Source organism: Neofelis nebulosa, chromosome 7 (assembly GCF_028018385.1).
Source record: "Neofelis nebulosa isolate mNeoNeb1 chromosome 7, mNeoNeb1.pri, whole genome shotgun sequence".
Classification (NCBI taxonomy): Eukaryota; Metazoa; Chordata; class Mammalia; order Carnivora; family Felidae; genus Neofelis; species Neofelis nebulosa.
In genome coordinates this window covers 100,428,135-100,445,569 of record NC_080788.1, presented here as the reverse complement: position 1 = coordinate 100,445,569, position 17,435 = coordinate 100,428,135, and the positions used below count along the sequence as shown (strand labels likewise).

Here is a 17,435-nt window from a genome sequence, read left to right as displayed (position 1 = left end):
TTAAGTCCTATGAAGAAACATAAAACAGAGTAAAGGGGAATGGAGTGGCAGGATTGCATACAATACTTTAAGTAAGAAGGTTGCTATTCCCTGATTTCTACATCCCCCCCCCACCCGGCCATTTCAATTCATCCTCCACCCTTCTTTGCTTTGTGCTGCACTCAGTGGTATCTCTACTACATCTGAGATGTCCCCCAGTTATTACTGGCTCCTGGTATGCACACCCTTGTGTGGTCTCCTCTCACATTGACTCAGAACTGCTCTACTCAGCTGAAGTGACCCAAGGGATTTTCAAGGCTAGGTCACAAAAGGGCATTGTAGCTTCCACCCTGGTCTCTTGGATCACTCCCTTGGGGGAAGCCAGATGCCATGTTGTGAAGATGCTCAAGCGGCCCTGTGGAGAGGCCCACATGGGGAGGGTCTTAGGTCTCCTGCTGACAACCAACAACAATTCACCAGCCGTGTAAGTGAGCCACCTTGGATATGGATCCTTCATCCCACATGAGCCTTCGAATAATTGATGTCTTAACTGCAATTTCACATGAGGGTTGGGACTGGAAACACGAAGATAAGCTGCTTCCAAGTTCCCCACCCAAAGAAAGAGATAACAAATGTTTATTGTTTCAAGCCAGTGTATTTTGGGACTATTTGTTGTGCAACCATTGATAACTTCTATAGTACCCAATACTACATTACCTGGACTCTCTTGGACTCTGGTTTCCAGCTCTGGCCAATCCACAGAAAGTGAGGTCAGTGGCTTAGGCCTCAGCATTCTGTTCTGGGCAGCCCCACGGGACTCCAGGATGCGGCTCCCTTTGTGCGCCTACAATATTATTTTTTCCCTTTGGCTCCTTAAGACTAGCTATGGCATTCAATCTCGCTGTTGGCTTCCTTATTCCTGCACACAGCAAATAAGTCCTTTCATCTCCTAAAACTTGTGTGACTTTTGTTTCCAATGAAAGACCCAGGCTGATCAGAAGGCTTCCATGAACCACGGGAATCTACCCCCCAAAACCAAGAGCACACTTTACACACTGTATGTTAGCCAATTTGACAATAAATTATATTAAAAAATAAACAAACAAACAAACAAACAAAAAAGGCTTCCTGTAGGAGAGCCTATTTAGAGACTTGAAGAAAGTGAGGAAAGGAGCCCTCCTAACATGGGGGGTAGGGGGAAAGAATATCAAGGCATGTGCAAAGACCCAAAGAAGAATCCTGGATGTGTTCAAAGAATGACAAGGTCAGCATAAGAGAATAGAGTGCACACACAGGGAAGTGTTAGGGTATGAGGATGGAGGGGTAGGCTGGGGCCATAGCAGGCCACGGCTGCATTTTGAGTGTTGCGCACAGCCATGGGGTAGGTGGGGAGCGGTCTCAATGCTGGCATGGCATGACCTAACTTGCCTTGTGTGACCAGGATGGGAACCGGAAGACCAGTCAAGAGGCTCTTTTAGAATTTAGAAAGATGATGACAACTTGGGTATGATGGATAAAAAGGTGGAGAGAAGAGACTGCATTCAGGACTTGTTTTGAAACCAGACCTGTAAGAATTAGCTGCTAAACTGAATGTGAGAGAAGTATGGATAAGGAAGACTCTCAGTTGAATGATGAATGTTGGAGCCATTTACTGAGATGAACACAGGGAGCAGAGGAGGGCAGTTTGCAGGAAGGAGGGGTAGAAATCAAGAGTTGAATCATTTCATCTTCAGAAGAGGAAAAGAGTAAAAACACTCTGCTGTTAGAAAGGAAGATGAGAGGTTTTGGTTTTTTTTTTTCCTCATTTTGCAAACCAGAGGATCTACCTTTGCAGAGGCACTTTCCTATCTCCCTATTAGGATACTGCCATTAGAAAACTTTTAAAAATCAGGTAGGGCATTCTCAAGTTTAGCTATAAACATGATCAAATCATGGGTAGTTCTGGCTCCCCACAGGTCAGACTAAATAAATCCAGGAGCCAAGTCTGTTCCGGGGGACCAGAGCCCCTGTAGTTTGTTATAAAACATGATCTGCCTATCAGCTGGGGATTCTAATTATCAAGCCTGTAAAAGATAATCTCACTGGTTAACCTCACATGACTTTCTTTTTAAAAAAAAAAAAAAAATTGAAATATGACTACCCTCAGCTCCAGAAGCAGATGTGGCAGGAAACAAGACTTAACAGACACTTCCGTTTTTCTTGGGACAGCACCCTTTGCTCCACTTCTGCAGTTCAGGGTTCTTCTTACCATAAAAGTAGAACTGTGCCCCAACCCAAACAAGATACTCCCCCTCCTTACACCTCAGTTACCTGCCTTTCCTTTGCAGACCTGAAACTTGAGAGAGAATCGGGCAATTCAGTGTGAAGCTTGTGCTTAGGGACTTCCCTGAACAGACCTACTAGACCAAGTCAACACCCTGTGCTCTGAGGGGAGAAGGCAACGCCCTTTATCTTCTTGTAATGTTTGTCACCTGCTCACTGGCACCCTCCTCTACTACAAAGAGCTTTGTGATGCTGGAGCATGGTTGTCCTAACGCCAACTGGCATTTTGTTGTTGTTGTCGTTGTCGTCGTTGTTGTTGTTGTTCTTGTGTTCATAATGACCTCTTTCTAAAAATTCTGTAGGCTTCCTGGAAGGGACACCAGCCTACTGTGATAAAATGGACTTCTCCCTGCCCCCCTCCCCACCTCTGGTTACCATGGCAACTCTGAATGACTGATTTCCTGGTTGCCATGTAAATGCAGTGGGATCCCAGCCACTGCACCACACAAAGACGTCAGTAAGACTAGTGAGAACACAAAAATCATATTTAAAAAGACAAAGCATTTCATTTCAAGGCTTTTTCTCACACAAAGGCGGAGGAAAGGAACCAACTATGATTAGAAATTGTGCTCTTCACCCCCCCCTTCCCCGAGGCAGGAGTGTGTCCCTCCTTCACTGGAGGGAAGACTGGGAAAAAAGGGGAAATCCCTCCTTTGTAGTGGAGTTGGCATGGTGACAGGAAGACAGATGCCATTTTCAGGTGCCAGGAACCCTTCAGTAATCAGCCTGAGTCCCACAGAGAGGAAATCTGAAATATTTAACTGGAGTGGAAGAATTAAGTTGAATTGAAAACAAAACAAAACAAAACAAAAAAATAAGTCTCATGGACTTTGTTTAGAATTACTTCTATAATTTTAGAATTAAGATTCCAAGTGTTCCAATTTAATACTTACTCAACAATGAATTTTTATTTCTTTCCAATAACTTTGGAGAATTAAATGCAGCTATTTATCTATTTTTTTAAAGATTGATTTGTAACACCCTGATGAAACCATGTGCTGAATATTGATTAATCCAGATTTCTATGATTTTCATAGACTGTGTGTTAACTGTGTTTAGTAATGTCTATAAAGAGGATTGGCATGTAAAAAGATGTATATTTTGTATTACTCTATGTATGCAAAAACTAAAATTGTTGATAACTTACCTCTTTGACGTTCCATCATATCTTAGAACCAAATGGCTTAAAATTAATCTGTTGTTCCTTTTCCAGAAAAATCTTTCTGCCTTTTGACTAATGTTTCACATAAAGGTTTCAAAAACCTAATCAGGCAGAATTTCCATAGGTTTGTTGAAAAACACATATATAGGCAGCTACTGGTGCTTTACTATTAATTTTTGGCTGTTGAATCACAAGGTAATTTTTTTGAATGTCTATCTTGGGGAAGGTTAGATCTGCATTGAACGAAAGCCTCCCACGTATTATAGATGCTAGAGAAGTGACACCAAGAGATAAATTTCTGTGCCTGGGGGTACTCCAGGGTACAAAGCAGACAAAGCCAGGCCCTGTAACTGCCATTTCTTAATATTCTTTCTGGCATCCAACACTGCCTCATTGCAAGAGCCAGCAAGTTCCAAACTGGGTCAATAAGTGTTACACAAGGTAAAAAGTTGGGGCAGGAAATTCAGAGCTCAAATAATTTTGTAAAATCTTAGGTTCAAGAATGTTAAGCAGGTTTATTTACTGCGTAACTTCTCAGCGATTTTGATATTCCAATACCTATGGTGACTCTCCAGGAGGGGGCTCTAGACAATATGCTATTTCCCAGATGAATCTGATCACTGAGTGATATCTTCACCGAACATCCCCAGTACTTCAGAGCATACTTTGAGAAATGCTGGGGCAGATTTCTTTCAAATCTAACTATAATTTAAAGATAAATTTTTATTTATGATTTAAAATTACAAAATTTACACAAGTGATTGGCTCCACATGATACCCTAAAATTTAGCTCATAAATTCTTAAGAAAGCCAAGAGAAAATTTTAAAATTTTAAAAAGAATCCTCAATAAATTGGGTGTCTTTCAGAATATTTATTTTGAACCTGAGCATATGAGTACATATTTTCCTTGTCGAGGTTTTATTGTTGCTTTTATAGGTCTAGATGAAATTCTCTAACAATAAACCCCACAAGACCTCTCAATTTTTTCAACAAAAGTTGTGGCAAGGAGCAAAGAGGGATGTGAGCCATGCCTCCATTGGGACGGGGGGGGGGGGGGGACGGGGGGGGGAAGGGGGCGGATGGGGGTAAAGGTCAGCTGGAGTTGCTGTGGATTCTCCTGGGAAGTAACCACCAATGCTTAGGTGACTTTTTGGGACTGAGTTACCATCAATGCAGATTTGGGGGCTTCCATTCTGACCACAGTGACTCTTTATAAGACTACTCCTAGCCCCTGTCCCCCACCAACCAATGAGCTGGGAGAAACAAAAGAGTTGCCAACAGCCTCATTACCACTGAAGATAAAGAAAAAAGTGACAAAGGGAAACCTCTGCTCCCTCTGAGGTTCCCTGAGTAGGGAACCTCCTACTCACTCTGATCTTTTAAGAAGGGGACCATGTCAGAAAACAGATGTGCCCCCAGTCCAGCCTTGTCCTGTCTGTCCTGGGGAGATGGAGAGGGGTTTGTACCAAATATGAGATGGTTAACAGGACCAGATTGTCTTAATAAACAGAAGTGACTGAAGAGTTCTGGGATAGAATGAACTATTGTTAAGGGAGCTTGCTGCCCAGAGGGAAAGGAGAGTCAAACAAAGGAACCAAGTGGGTTAGCAGCCATGGGAAAGATAAAATGGGTCCGTGTTTTTATCTCAACAAGTTGGGCTTCTTCGATCAAACTGGCTAAGTAGCCGGGACAGCCATGTACACCCCTTAGGAGCACAGATGGGGGAAACTGAGGAGAGGAAGCATAGGGATGGGATAGATTTATTTTGTCTGGGTTGCCAGGACAGCCTTCAGAACAGTCAGCAATTGAGATGGTGCCTGAGTGCTCAGTGATAGAAAGGGGGGTTTGCAAGCTAGGTAACTGTTCAGAAAGAGGGTGGGACAGAACATGGCTTATTCTGTGAACCATGAATAGTTTGGCATAGTGGGAACAAATGGCTGGGCTGTATCGAGGGGGTGCTCCATGGATTGTAAAGGTGGACTGGGATCCACCTTTTGGGAAGTACCTTCCATGATGTTTCGGCCAGTGTGGATAAATGAGAACCACAGAAGATTTTAGGTACATAACTTAGTTACATAACTAGGCTTGCATTTTGGAAAAACCATTGCATGATGATGTGGGGTAGGCTTTGAAATGGGGTAGGGTGGAAGATGAGAGCAGAGCAGACCCACAAAATAGTTGAGTGGTTTTCACAGCACTAACTGGTGATGTCTGGGAAGAGGTGACAGAGAAGAATGGGAAAGAGGAGGCAAGGAGTAGCCTCAGGAGCAAAACAACCACAGTGAATGCTTGTGCCTTCATCTGTCCATTCAACAATTATTGATTTGCATTAATATAAAAACATCTCTTTGCTCTCTTTGTCCTGAAGACCTTCCCTGTGATTTCCGGTAAGAATAGTGTGGATTGGAAGCACCTGAAGGAGTTCAGCTACTTATAACTTGATCGTGTTGTTGGTCTCCTGCTTTCTAACATGGGTGGGACTTTTGCCACAGCATCTAAGTCCATTACTTTAGCGATACCAATGGTAACAGGGTTCTCCCGAGGAAAAGAACCTTTTTGTCGGTCTTTGGTTCTGACAATAACCGTGTTCTGTGAAAAAGGGTCACACGTGGGCCCTCTGTCTGGCAAAACAGGCCAAACTGCCATCTTAATAAATTAATTTTGGACCCCGAACGGATCGATGACCACTCTGGTGGGACCTCAGGAAACACTACTCATGTGCTGGGAAAGTAAGTGGCTTTTCACCACTTTTGTTTAGGCGTGCAGAGCCCTGTGGCTGACACGAGAGACACCCTGCCTGCCAGTCACAGGTTCACTTACCGACTTTGGCAGCTCGAGAGGATGTAGAAAGAAGAAACACAACTGCCCTGGCAAAGACCTGGGAAAGATGTTTGCTCTCTCACTTTCTTTATAAAAAATAAGACATATTAAGATCAGATTTTCAGAAAATTTATTTGAAGACATCAACTCCAGACTGAAAGATTCTAATTGTACCTTCTTTCATGAGTCCCTATGTCTAGACCAGATAATATCAGGACACTTGTCTCGTATCTGAATAAGCTTTTAGTGTCCTGGCTCTGAATAGGAGGGTTTTTCAAGGACGTAAATTTCATTACTGTTTAGGTCAGGAAAGGGCAAATAAGCATGACATCATGGTGTCCATCTAGGTTAGACAAAAAAAAGGAGGTCTTTTGCACAATGGGAAAATAACACACAGTGGAGTAAAAACGTCCTTAGGCAGAATGTTCAGAGATTAGCATGTTTCCCTCAATGGGACTTTCTGGGTGTAATGGGGGAAGAGTGAACTCATGTTAAACATCTTTCTTAAATATGTTAGCATATATTTCATATTTTGCTTGTTTTATGTCCTCTTAATAATTCTGTTGAAATATTATCATGGGGTCTGAAGTCAGATTACCTGGGTTCAAAAGCAAGCTCCACTGCCTACTAGCTGTGTGACCTCTCTGTGCCTCAGTGTTCTCATCTGCAAAAGGGGGATATTGGTACCTTCCTTACAGAGTCGTTGTGAGCACTTTATAGATAGAGAACACTGAGGGGCTCTTTTCCTGGTGGAGCCTCTAAACATGGGGTTCCCAGACTTGGGCAAATGTCAGAACCGCCTGGGGAGATATTCTCAAGTGTAGATTCCTGGGGCCACTGCCACAGATTGTGATTCAGTCAGTCTGGAGAGAGGCCTGTTGCAGTTGATTCATGCAGTGGCAGTTAAGAACCACAACTCAAAATTAAAATTTTGCCTCCTGTGGCACGGTCCTTGCTCTTCCCTCCTATTCTCTTGAGCTTCCCCCAAGTCATATTGTCTCATAATGGCAAATCTCAGGTGTTTTTTTTTTTTTAATTTTTGTTTAATGTTTTTATTTATTTATTTTTAAAAAAAAATTTTTTTTCAACGTTTTTTATTTATTTTTGGGACAGAGAGAGACAGAGCATGAACGGGGGAGGGGCAGAGAGAGAGAGGGAGACACAGAATCGGAAACAGGCTCCAGGCTCCGAGCCATCAGCCCAGAGCCTGACGCGGGGCTCGAACTCACGGACCGCGAGATCGTGACCGCCTGGCTGAAGTCGGACGCTTAACCGACTGCGCCACCCAGGCACCCCGTTTTTATTTATTTTTGAGACAGAGCATGAGCAGGGGAGGGGCAGAGAGAGAGAGGGAGACACAGAATCTGAAGCAGACTCCAGGCTCTGAGCTGTCAGCACAGAGCCTGATGAGGGGCTTGAACTCACAGATTGTGAGATCATGACCTGAGCTGAAATCGGATGTTTAACCGACTGAGCCACCCAGGCGCCCCTATTTTTTTTTTTTTTTAATTTTTAATGCTTACTTATTTTTCAGAAAGAGAGAGACAGAGTGTGAGTGGGGGAGGGGCAGAGAGAGAGGGAGACACAGAATCAGAAGCAGGCTCCAGGCTCTGAGCTGTCAGCACAGAGCCCGACATGGTGCTCGAACTCACCAACTGCGAGATCGTGACCTGAGCCAAAGTCGGACGCTTGACTGACTGAGCCACCCAGGCGCCCCACAAATCTCAGTTGTTATAGTGTTTGGCTGATTTGCCTACCAGTGGAGGACCTCTATAGAACTACCTATCTTCTTACTAAACTGGTCTCCTATTAGACATTTCTGGCCACTTCTCAGCGTCAGTCCACGACCTCTACTTTTAGAAAAAATGATCAGACATGCGAGGGCTCCAATTAATCTGTGTTTGCTATGGTGGGAGGTAATACGTGTTTGGCATCACACGTGCATGTGACTGAACCCAGTATCAGGGCTCCGAATACTACAAGGTAGGAGAGGCTTCAGGGACTTGTTTATGAAACTTACATAGAAGGAAGGGGGTCTCTCTTCTAGCTACATGCATTGGCGTCATGCCAAAAGGCAGTCCCTTGGAGTGGTGTGAAAAGTCAGACTCTTCTCCTGGATGCTAGACCTGGGGGCTGAAGGGCAAACGTAGCTTTCTTCTCTCATCATTGTTCACTGGACCCAGAGCCTGTCTTCAGCTGTCTCCGGGAAAGATGCTGCAGCAGTGGAGTAAGTGACCACCTAGGCTGAGGAGCAAAGCTGAAGATGCAGAGGGTTTTAGGAGAGTTGGAGACGAATGAAAGGGGGAGGGCCAGAGAGGGGCATCACAGAGGGGAGAAGTCCCTCGGGAGCTGGGGAACGGGGTAGCTGGGGCCCGCATCCAGAGTGGAGAGTGGAGACTCTGCCCCGGGAGGGGGGTGGGGGCGGGCAGCCTCACAGGTTCTAGAAGCTACTTCTGATTTTCTGTGGAAGTTAGCTCTCGTGTGGAACATTTCATAGGTGTCACAAGGGATGCAATCGATGGAAAGACACCAGCGGAAACAGTACAGGAACAAGAAGTTTCGTAATGCTAAAATGACAAGGGATAACGTTCTAGAGTCAGGCAAAGCAGGAGACAAGGTGAGAGGCTCTCAGACCCGGGTACAGGTTTCTGTTCCCAGGCTCTGACGATGACAGAGAGCTATTGATGAAGCCAACCAGGTGGAGTAAGCCTTTCGCCAGACATGAGAAACTCACCTTGCCCATTCTTACAGCTACGTTTACATCTCGTTGAGTCCTTAACAGATCCCTAGTTGCCAGATGTCAGTAATTGTTGCAAAACAACTACCACACATTTCAAGTGCTTCCTGCAAGACAATTAAGCAAAGAAAGACCGATTCACTGAGATCATCCTGCAACTGGCCAAAGGTTCAGGACTATTGGAGATCTGTTCCTAGAACTTCTGGAACTGGCCGTGTCTGCAGTTAGACACGGTGCTGCACATATTCTAGGACTGCTTACGTGTAACTGAATGACTTCTTTTTTGGTAAAAGACTTTGTGGTTCCTCTTATTCTTTTTTCTATTAATAAATTCAGGTGTAATTTGCACATAGCACAATTTGCCCTCTTAAAAGTATAGTTGTGTATCTTTTAAGATATGCATATAGTTGATTAATCACCACCACAGTCGAGATATAGGACGACTGCATCACATCAACACCCCTACCCCTGAATTCCCTCATGCCCCTTTGCAGTTAACTCCTCCCCTGACTCTGGTCCCTGACAACCACTGATCTGCTTTGATCCCAATGGTTTTGCCTTTTCCAGAATGTCAAGTAAATGGAATCCTACAATATGTAGCCTCTTTTATCAGGCTCCTTTTACTCACCTTAATGCATAGGAGATCCGTGCACATTGTTGTGTGTTTTGGGGGTCACTATCACTGAGTATCTTGTTCTTCTTTGAGAGGATTGTGCATAAGCTGGCATGGGGGGACGTATGGCTCCAGAGGGGGATATTTGAAGAGAGCATACAGGAATCCAAAGAGAAGTCTTTTGAGTGATTGAGTAGAAGACACTTTGAGGTAAGATTTCAAATTTATTTTACTAAACAAATGTCTGTATATTGTTGCTGTGTATCAGATAGTGTTCTACATGCTTTACAAATAATAGCTCATTTAATTCTCAACCCTCCTACGTTGGAGTGATTATTCTCATTTTACAGATGAGGAAACTGAAGTGTACAGAGGTTAAATTACTTACCACAGGTCACATGGTTAAGTAATAGAAATAGGATTTAAAGCCAGGCAGCTTTTTTTTGTTTGTTTGTTTGTTTTTTCTGCCCCGAATCATAGCAGTCTATCAAAGATTCACCCATTGTTGTAAAAAGAAAAGATAGTGAATTCAAAGTCTGGCCATTGAAGGAAAGCAGTCTTCCCTAGGGTCCTAAATTATATTAATTTGTGGAGTAGGAATAAAAATAACTACAGATTTAGAAATAGTTGTAGACTGTTTAAGATGTACATCCAGGGTATCTGTGGAGACTGCAAATTTTCTGTAAATTAGTGAGTCTGCCTCAATTTAGGTAATGATCTAATGTGGACCAGCACACAAAACACAACAACAACAACAACAAAAAAGGTAAAGCCCCACTCAGAACTGATAAAGAAAGAAGAGGTGTGCAATCAATATCATTCATAAACATATATCAAGCACTATGTGTTTACTATCTCCTTGGTACAGGGACCCATTCTGAAGTTAGATCTCTGTATATTAATTGTAGCTTGTTTATATTTATGGTTAGATTTATTCAAATATGCATGGTCCTTTACATAGTAGTAATTAGGTTCCTAACTTAGTCTTTTTATACAGTGCTAAATTTAAAGAAGCTTTCTAATATTACTAAGCATTTAAAAAAATATATTTTTGAGAGAGAGAGAGTGCGCAAATGGGGGAGGGACAGAGAGAGAGAGGGAGACAGAGGATCGGACAAAGGCTGTGCACTGACAATAGAGAGCGGTGGGGCTCAAACTCACGAGTCTCAAGATCAAGACCTGAGCTGAAGTCGGACATGTAATTGACTAAGCCACCCAGGTTCCCTGAGCATTTTTATCAAATAGGTTTGATTGGTAAATGCCATCAAAATCATGGCACCCTAAATGAACAGAGGGAATGTATCAAAAAGACATAGTTTTATTTCGGTATGTTACACTCACCTATTAAAATAACCCCCAAATTGGAAGCACTGGGATCCATCCACGCACTCCAGACAGAGCTAATATTATTTGATATCACTTTCTCAGACCTAATGCTTTATAGAACTGTCATATTATTTCTTTCTTTTATAACAGGGACCAAATTTAAATGCAGAGGAATACTTATTCATATCACAAAATAGTTAAAAATAAAGAGTAATGATTTAAGTGTTGTTAAGGATGTGAACTTACTGGAATCTTCATACACTGCTATGGTAGTAGGAATGCAAACTGGTGCAACCACTTTGGAAAAATATTTGGCAGAACTTACTAAAACCAAAAATATATAAATGTACCACCCAACAACTCCCCTCCGGAGTATACAGCCAACAAAAATATATGCTCATGCTCACAGAAAGGATATACAAAAATATTCTTAATAGCTTTATGCCTTAGAGCCAAAAATTGGAAACAACTCAAGGGTCCCTCAACAAGAGAATAGATAAGTTTGGGTATATTCATGCAATGAACTTTGTAAACAGTTTTTTTGGAAAGAATACTACCGCATGCAACAACATGGGTGTATGCCACAGGCATAATTATGAGCAAAAGATACCAGACACAAAACAGCAGCTACTGTATGTATGACCCATTTTATGAAAATCAGGCCAAACTAATTTATGGTGATAGATGTAGAAAAAAAAAAAAGGGTGACCTGGGGTTAGTGGTGATGGTGGATTGAGTAGAAAGAGGCATGAGAACCTCTGGGGCACTACAAATGTTTAACATCTTGATCTGGGTCATGGTAATATGTGTTTGACAAAAGACACGTACATATACATACGTCCTTATATGTAAAAAGCCATTAAAATGTGTACTTAAGATATCTGCGCTGTGCCATATGTATGCTATATCTCAATAAAGACAATTAAAACATTTTTGGGGGGTGATATATACACTGTAGCAAGAAAAGCAAGGATTTCATAATTTAACAGGTCTGGGTAATCATTTGTTCCAGTGAATTTGAACAAATTTCTTTGTCTCCTTGATTTTCAGTTTCCTCATCCGTGTAAATGGAATTAATAATAACCACTTTACAGAATTGTGTAGGTCGCACAAAATAATAAATATTAAATGCTTCCATACACTATGCATAAGTGCTGTTAAAAATAAAAGTATCCAGGGGTGCCTGGGTGGCTCACTCAGTTGGGTGTCCGACTTCGGCTCAGGTCATGATCCCACGGTTTGTGGGTTCTTCGTGGGTTCAAGCCCCGCATCCGGCTCTGTGCTGACAGCTCAGAGCCTGGAACCTGCTTCCAATTTTGTGTCTCTGTCTCTCTGCCCCTCTCCCACTCACACTCTGTCTCTTTCTCTCAAAAATAAATAAACATTAAAAAAATAAAAATATAAAAATTTAAAAATAAAATTATCTAAAAATTTGGAAACGTGCAAGTCTTTTTCAGTGTTAAGCCAGGGTTGTGTGTAGACCTGTTTGGTGAATTATCTGATTCTCTAGGTGGGTACTTTTGTTTGAATTGCTATTTACTCAATCTCACCATAAGGAGATTTTGGAATTCTGTAAGTGTAAAAGTTAACTTGTAGAAAAGTGCTAGCAATGCAAATGATTCTTGTCCAAGAGAAATGCAAATTGATTTTGTCCAGAAGACATGAAACTGCTTTCAGGGTTGAAAAGATAATCCCAAGATTATCCTGTTACTGCCCTCTAGGACATGAACCAGGTCTGTACCTAAATTACAAATTTTATCCATGTGCTCCTCTTTCTTGCTCAGCCCCTATAAATACTTCCATCTTCCTAATTCTTTTTGAACTATCTTGTCTGTTCCCTCATTCATGAGTTAAGAAATCTTTGACACGTGCTCCCTGTTTTGTTTTAATGTTTATTTTTGAGAGAGAGAGCACGAGCCCAGGAGGGGCAGAGAGAGAGGGAGACACAGAATCCGAAACAGGCTCCAGGCTCCGAGCGGTCAGCACAGAGCCTGACACGTGGCTAGCACTCACAAACTGCAAGATCATGACCTGAGCTGAAGTGGACACTTAACCAACTGAGCCACCCAGGTGCCCCTGACATGTGCTCCCTTTATATTTGAATGAGTCATGCTTTTAACTTTAGATCTGACAATACTTAGCAGAGTGCTTTGCTCATAGTGATGTTCAATCAATTTTAACTCTTAATCTCATCCAACTTTTTTTCTTTCTCCCAAGTCTAGGCATGTGAAACAATCTAAAATGAGGTATTTTCTTTGAAAACAGGTTTTACAATTAATGTATGTTTTATTGCATCCATGTTAAGATTCTTTAAATACAATGCTAAAAATATTTTACTGCATTTATAAAAACAAGCTTTTATCATAGGCTGGCCTTGAGTCCCTTCTTTAATGGGAAGTTGGAGCTTAGGGGCAAGAGTGGATAATCCTATAAATGTGCCTTATAATTCTCCCCCCACCCCCTGTGCATCTATTTAAGAGCGTGTAGAGGAACATGGACCATGAGAAGGAGAGTAGGTTAGATGTGATATATTTTGGTCAGGTTATCCAAAAAGTGAATGGTAGATGACTACTGGGTGTGTGCTAGAATTGTGGGGAGGGAGGGAATACCCATGAGGGAGGTGATATATAGAGCTAACTATAAAAACACATATTTCTATGCTTTTTTTAGAATTCTTTTTTTTTTGAGATTTGATTTTTTTTTTTTAAGTTATCCCTACACCCAACGTGGGGCTTGAACTCCCAACTTTGAGATCAAGTGTCTCATGCTCCCCTGACTGAACCAGCCAGGAGCCCTTGGCTTTTTATAATTCTAAAAACATTTTCATACACATGGGTCTCACTGGACTCTCAGAACGCCACCATAAAATATATTTTTCCATTTTGTATAAAAGGAAACAGAGGTACGAAGGGTCCAAGGTCCCTCAGTGAATGAATTTGTGACAGCGCTGAGAACAGCCCAGAGTCCGATGCTTGCCCTGCCACACCACACTGCCTCTACTTACCCACCAAACCCACCTGTAGCAATCTACCTGCACAGCATCTCATCCTGAAACATTCAAGCTTGGACATCGGAGCTCCCTTTTCAGCACCTGTCAGCAAGAGATCTGATGATTAGCAGCAAGGCCAATATTTACCAAATGGTAGGAAACAAAATTACAGTATTTTAGCTAAGATTTTCTATTTGGTTAAATGTTTACATTCATTCCCAATTCTGCAAGGAAGAGACTTTGGGAGCCTCATAAATTTAGGTCTTTCCCTAAGGGGAAGTTGTAGGTTAAGGGCAGGAAAGGATGATCTGATAAGTTTGCCTTAATATGTTTTTCTTTAGGTTCATCTGTTGAAGTGTTTGTAAAGGAGCATGGAACATGGGAAGGGACAGGTTAGAGGTTGATAGGCTCTGGGGCAGCCTACCTCACACCAATGGTGGGTGATATCCTGGAGCTACAGGGAAGACAGGAAACCAGGGAGCACACTCTGAAAAGCCCCATCTTATTCACCTATATAGCCTCGGACCTCTGATATATTACAGGTAAAGAGAGATAGGAAACCTGGAGGTCTGAGTATAAAGTAATTTTTCCTCTTCAAAATAAAAGACCTGGGATAAGAAGGTAGGTTTGATATGGAAAGAATAGGAAACCTGGATGCCTACTCTCCCTCTTCACTTCCCATTTTCTGGTGCTTTATGTCTCTTATCTGATATGATTAGCTCAGCGTTCCTTCCTGCTTCACAGGGTAATTACTGAGTTTCAGCTCCAGGCTCTTTATAAACATCAGATTAGCCCCGAAGCTTTCTTTTGTTTCCTCTTTTGCTTGTTCCTCAGAGGGCATTAAAAAAACCGAGTCTTGGTCATAATTCCAGCGATTAAGCCTATTTCTACAGAGTTCGCCTTCTGTTCATTTGCATTGCATTGCTCTGGTGAAGACGCTGCTGAGCCTCAGGGTCCCCTGCTCTTTTTTGCACGGCATCTGCCCTTACCTGTTTATGCATTAGCTGGGTGGGCATTTAGGGTATCTTTAAAGCAGGCAACTAATAAAGAGCTCTAACTCAGAGCATTAAGGAAAATGGGTCTCTTTGGATACAGCAGAAATAAATGGAATGCCCTAAAGGGAATGGAAGAGAAAATCTATTTCCAGAACATTTGCATTCGTATTAATGAGTACTTCAGGCCATGTACCCAGTAACTTTGCATTCATTACAGCCCTAGTTGTGTTCCCAGAATCCACTTAAGTGATGTCCCTTATGCTTTCCTTCTCCCCCGTAAAAGGGAATCTCCCAGAAAATTAAAGCGGCATTAGCAACCTCAGTGTTGAATAGCATGTGTTTTTCCTTACCCGCTACCCAGTGGCACTGGCATCCACAGGGCGCATGAGCACAAAAAGGCAGGAGAGCCTTTCTTCTGACTTGCTACCCTCTGGAGGGAATAACATTAGCGCCTTGCCAGCCTTTCATCTGCCACCTTTCCCCAGCACTGGACTCTTGTCTCCCAGCTGGTTGACAAGCTCTGTTCTCAGTCACCAGGGAAGGCCTAGCTTCCATGCGGCTCTTACCTCAGCAGGGAAGCTGGGGCCAGGCGAGCCCAGAATGGAGACCATCACAGGGCTGGAGCCTCTACACCGCTGTGCACATCCTCCGTGCTGAGCACCGGGCATCTTTGGAAGATTTTGTTATCTGGAGAAAAATATGCATTTGCGTCTGTCTTAGTTACCGTCTCCAAAACCCTTAGTGCATTATTTATTTAATGCACATTCTGAATGAAGTCAACATTCTGCAAATATATTTGCCTTTTTTTTTTTTTTTTTTGTCTCTTCCAGGAATTGTTCAGAGAGCAGGACCATGTTTCTAACTCAGCTGTATTGCACAATGAGAGTGGCTTAAGGGCATTCTGATGTTTATGTTGAGGGAATCTCAAGCCAGCTATGGTAAGCTGTGACAGCGCAGTGTATCCCGCACCATCCGTACAGCCGCCTGTATTATTGTCAAAAGAGGGGAAAAAAGGCAAGAAGTGGTGGCAGTTCTGATGAGATGGGAATTTCATTCATCATCCCAGCCGGGGGCACATAGGAATGACGCTGCGATGAGCCAGTTATGGGGACAGTTGAGTGACATTCGGTAGAATGTGTGTTCCTGGTGGCTTTTCTAAAAATCAATATTGCCATTCTTTATAACCCTCAAATATCACACACCCTTTCCCTGAAATTCCACAAAGAGTGGTTTTCATTCCTTTGATTTGAGGCTTCCTGATTATTGTTTGAAAAATTTCTGAAGAAGCCTACACATTAGGCTTTATTACCCATTTCCACCTTAGTGTTAAGAAGTATTGGATTTTTGGGGCGCCTGGGTGGCTCAGTCGGTTAAGCGTGCGACTTCATCTCAGGTCATGATCTCACAGTTCATGAGTTTGAGCCCTGCGTCGGGCTCTGTGCTGACAGCTGTGAGTCTGGAGCCTGCTTCGGATTCTGTGTCTCCCTCTCTCTCTGCCTCTCCCTGCTCGTGCTCTGTCTCTCTGTCTCTCAAAAGTAAACATTAAAACAATTTTTTTTAAAAGAAGTATTGGATTTTTCCCAAAGAGTAAGTATGGAGGGGGCACATATTACTAGCTTCATATTCACAATCTTATCATATTCCTCTCCTGTTCGAAGAAGGGCGCTTTTGCCTCTTGCTATAGAAATAATGGGCAGCAAGAACTAGGAGTTGCTTGGAGATGTTACAAGGATTTATTTTAGGAGACATGAGAAGAAGCTCATGGACCAAGAAGAGCTGGAGAAGAGTTTTGAATGGGAAGGCAATATTAGGCTAAATAAAATAAGCCAGACAAATACATACAAATACTGTATGATTCTTTTTTTTTTTTTAACGTTTTATTTATTTTTGAGACAGAGAGAGACAGAGCATGAATGGGGGAGGGGCAGAGAGAGAGGGAGACACAGAATCGGAAGCAGACTCCAGGCTCTGAGCCATCAGCCCAGAGCCTGATGCGGGGCTCAAACTCACGGACCGCGAGATCGTGACCTGAGCTGAAGTCGGATGCCCAACCGACTGAGCCACCCAGGAGCCCCTAATACTGTATGATTCTACTTACATGAGGTATCTAGATGAGGCACATTCAGAGAGGCAGAAAGTAGAAAAGTACATATCAGGAACCAAGAACAGGGGTGGGTGGGGATTATTGTCATGGATGTAGGATTTCTCTTTGTGATGATGAAAAGTTCTGGAAATGGATAGTGGTGATACTTGGAGGACACTGTGAATGTACTTAATGCCAAAGAATTGTACACTTAAACATGGTTAGAATGGTGAATTTTATGTTACATATATTTACCACAGTAAAAAATAGACACACGGTTTTTTGAATAGGTTTTGAATGGGGAAGGAGAATCAGTGAAAGATGGAGATTTTTATGGAATGTTTAGAAGAGAAGATTTAGGGGGAGGTGTGGAAATTGCTACAAAGAGGGTTGGAGATGGGTTTTCCA

The 17,435-nt window shown here is 42.5% G+C and overlaps 1 long non-coding RNA gene across 1 annotated transcript in view; it reads right to left on the bottom strand.

Annotated features, from left to right (window-relative positions):
- Window positions 1-7,587: 7,587 nt before the first annotated feature.
- The window catches only part of LOC131517210 (uncharacterized), a 71,228-nt gene continuing 61,380 nt past the window's right edge, over window positions 7,588-17,435 (bottom strand). The window contains exons 4-7 of the long non-coding RNA XR_009264459.1: window positions 15,511-15,631; window positions 9,650-14,051; window positions 9,019-9,128; window positions 7,588-8,851 (exon numbers count right to left, since the gene is read on the bottom strand). This is a non-coding gene — a long non-coding RNA (uncharacterized LOC131517210). The remainder of the gene's footprint in view (window positions 8,852-9,018; window positions 9,129-9,649; window positions 14,052-15,510; window positions 15,632-17,435) is intronic.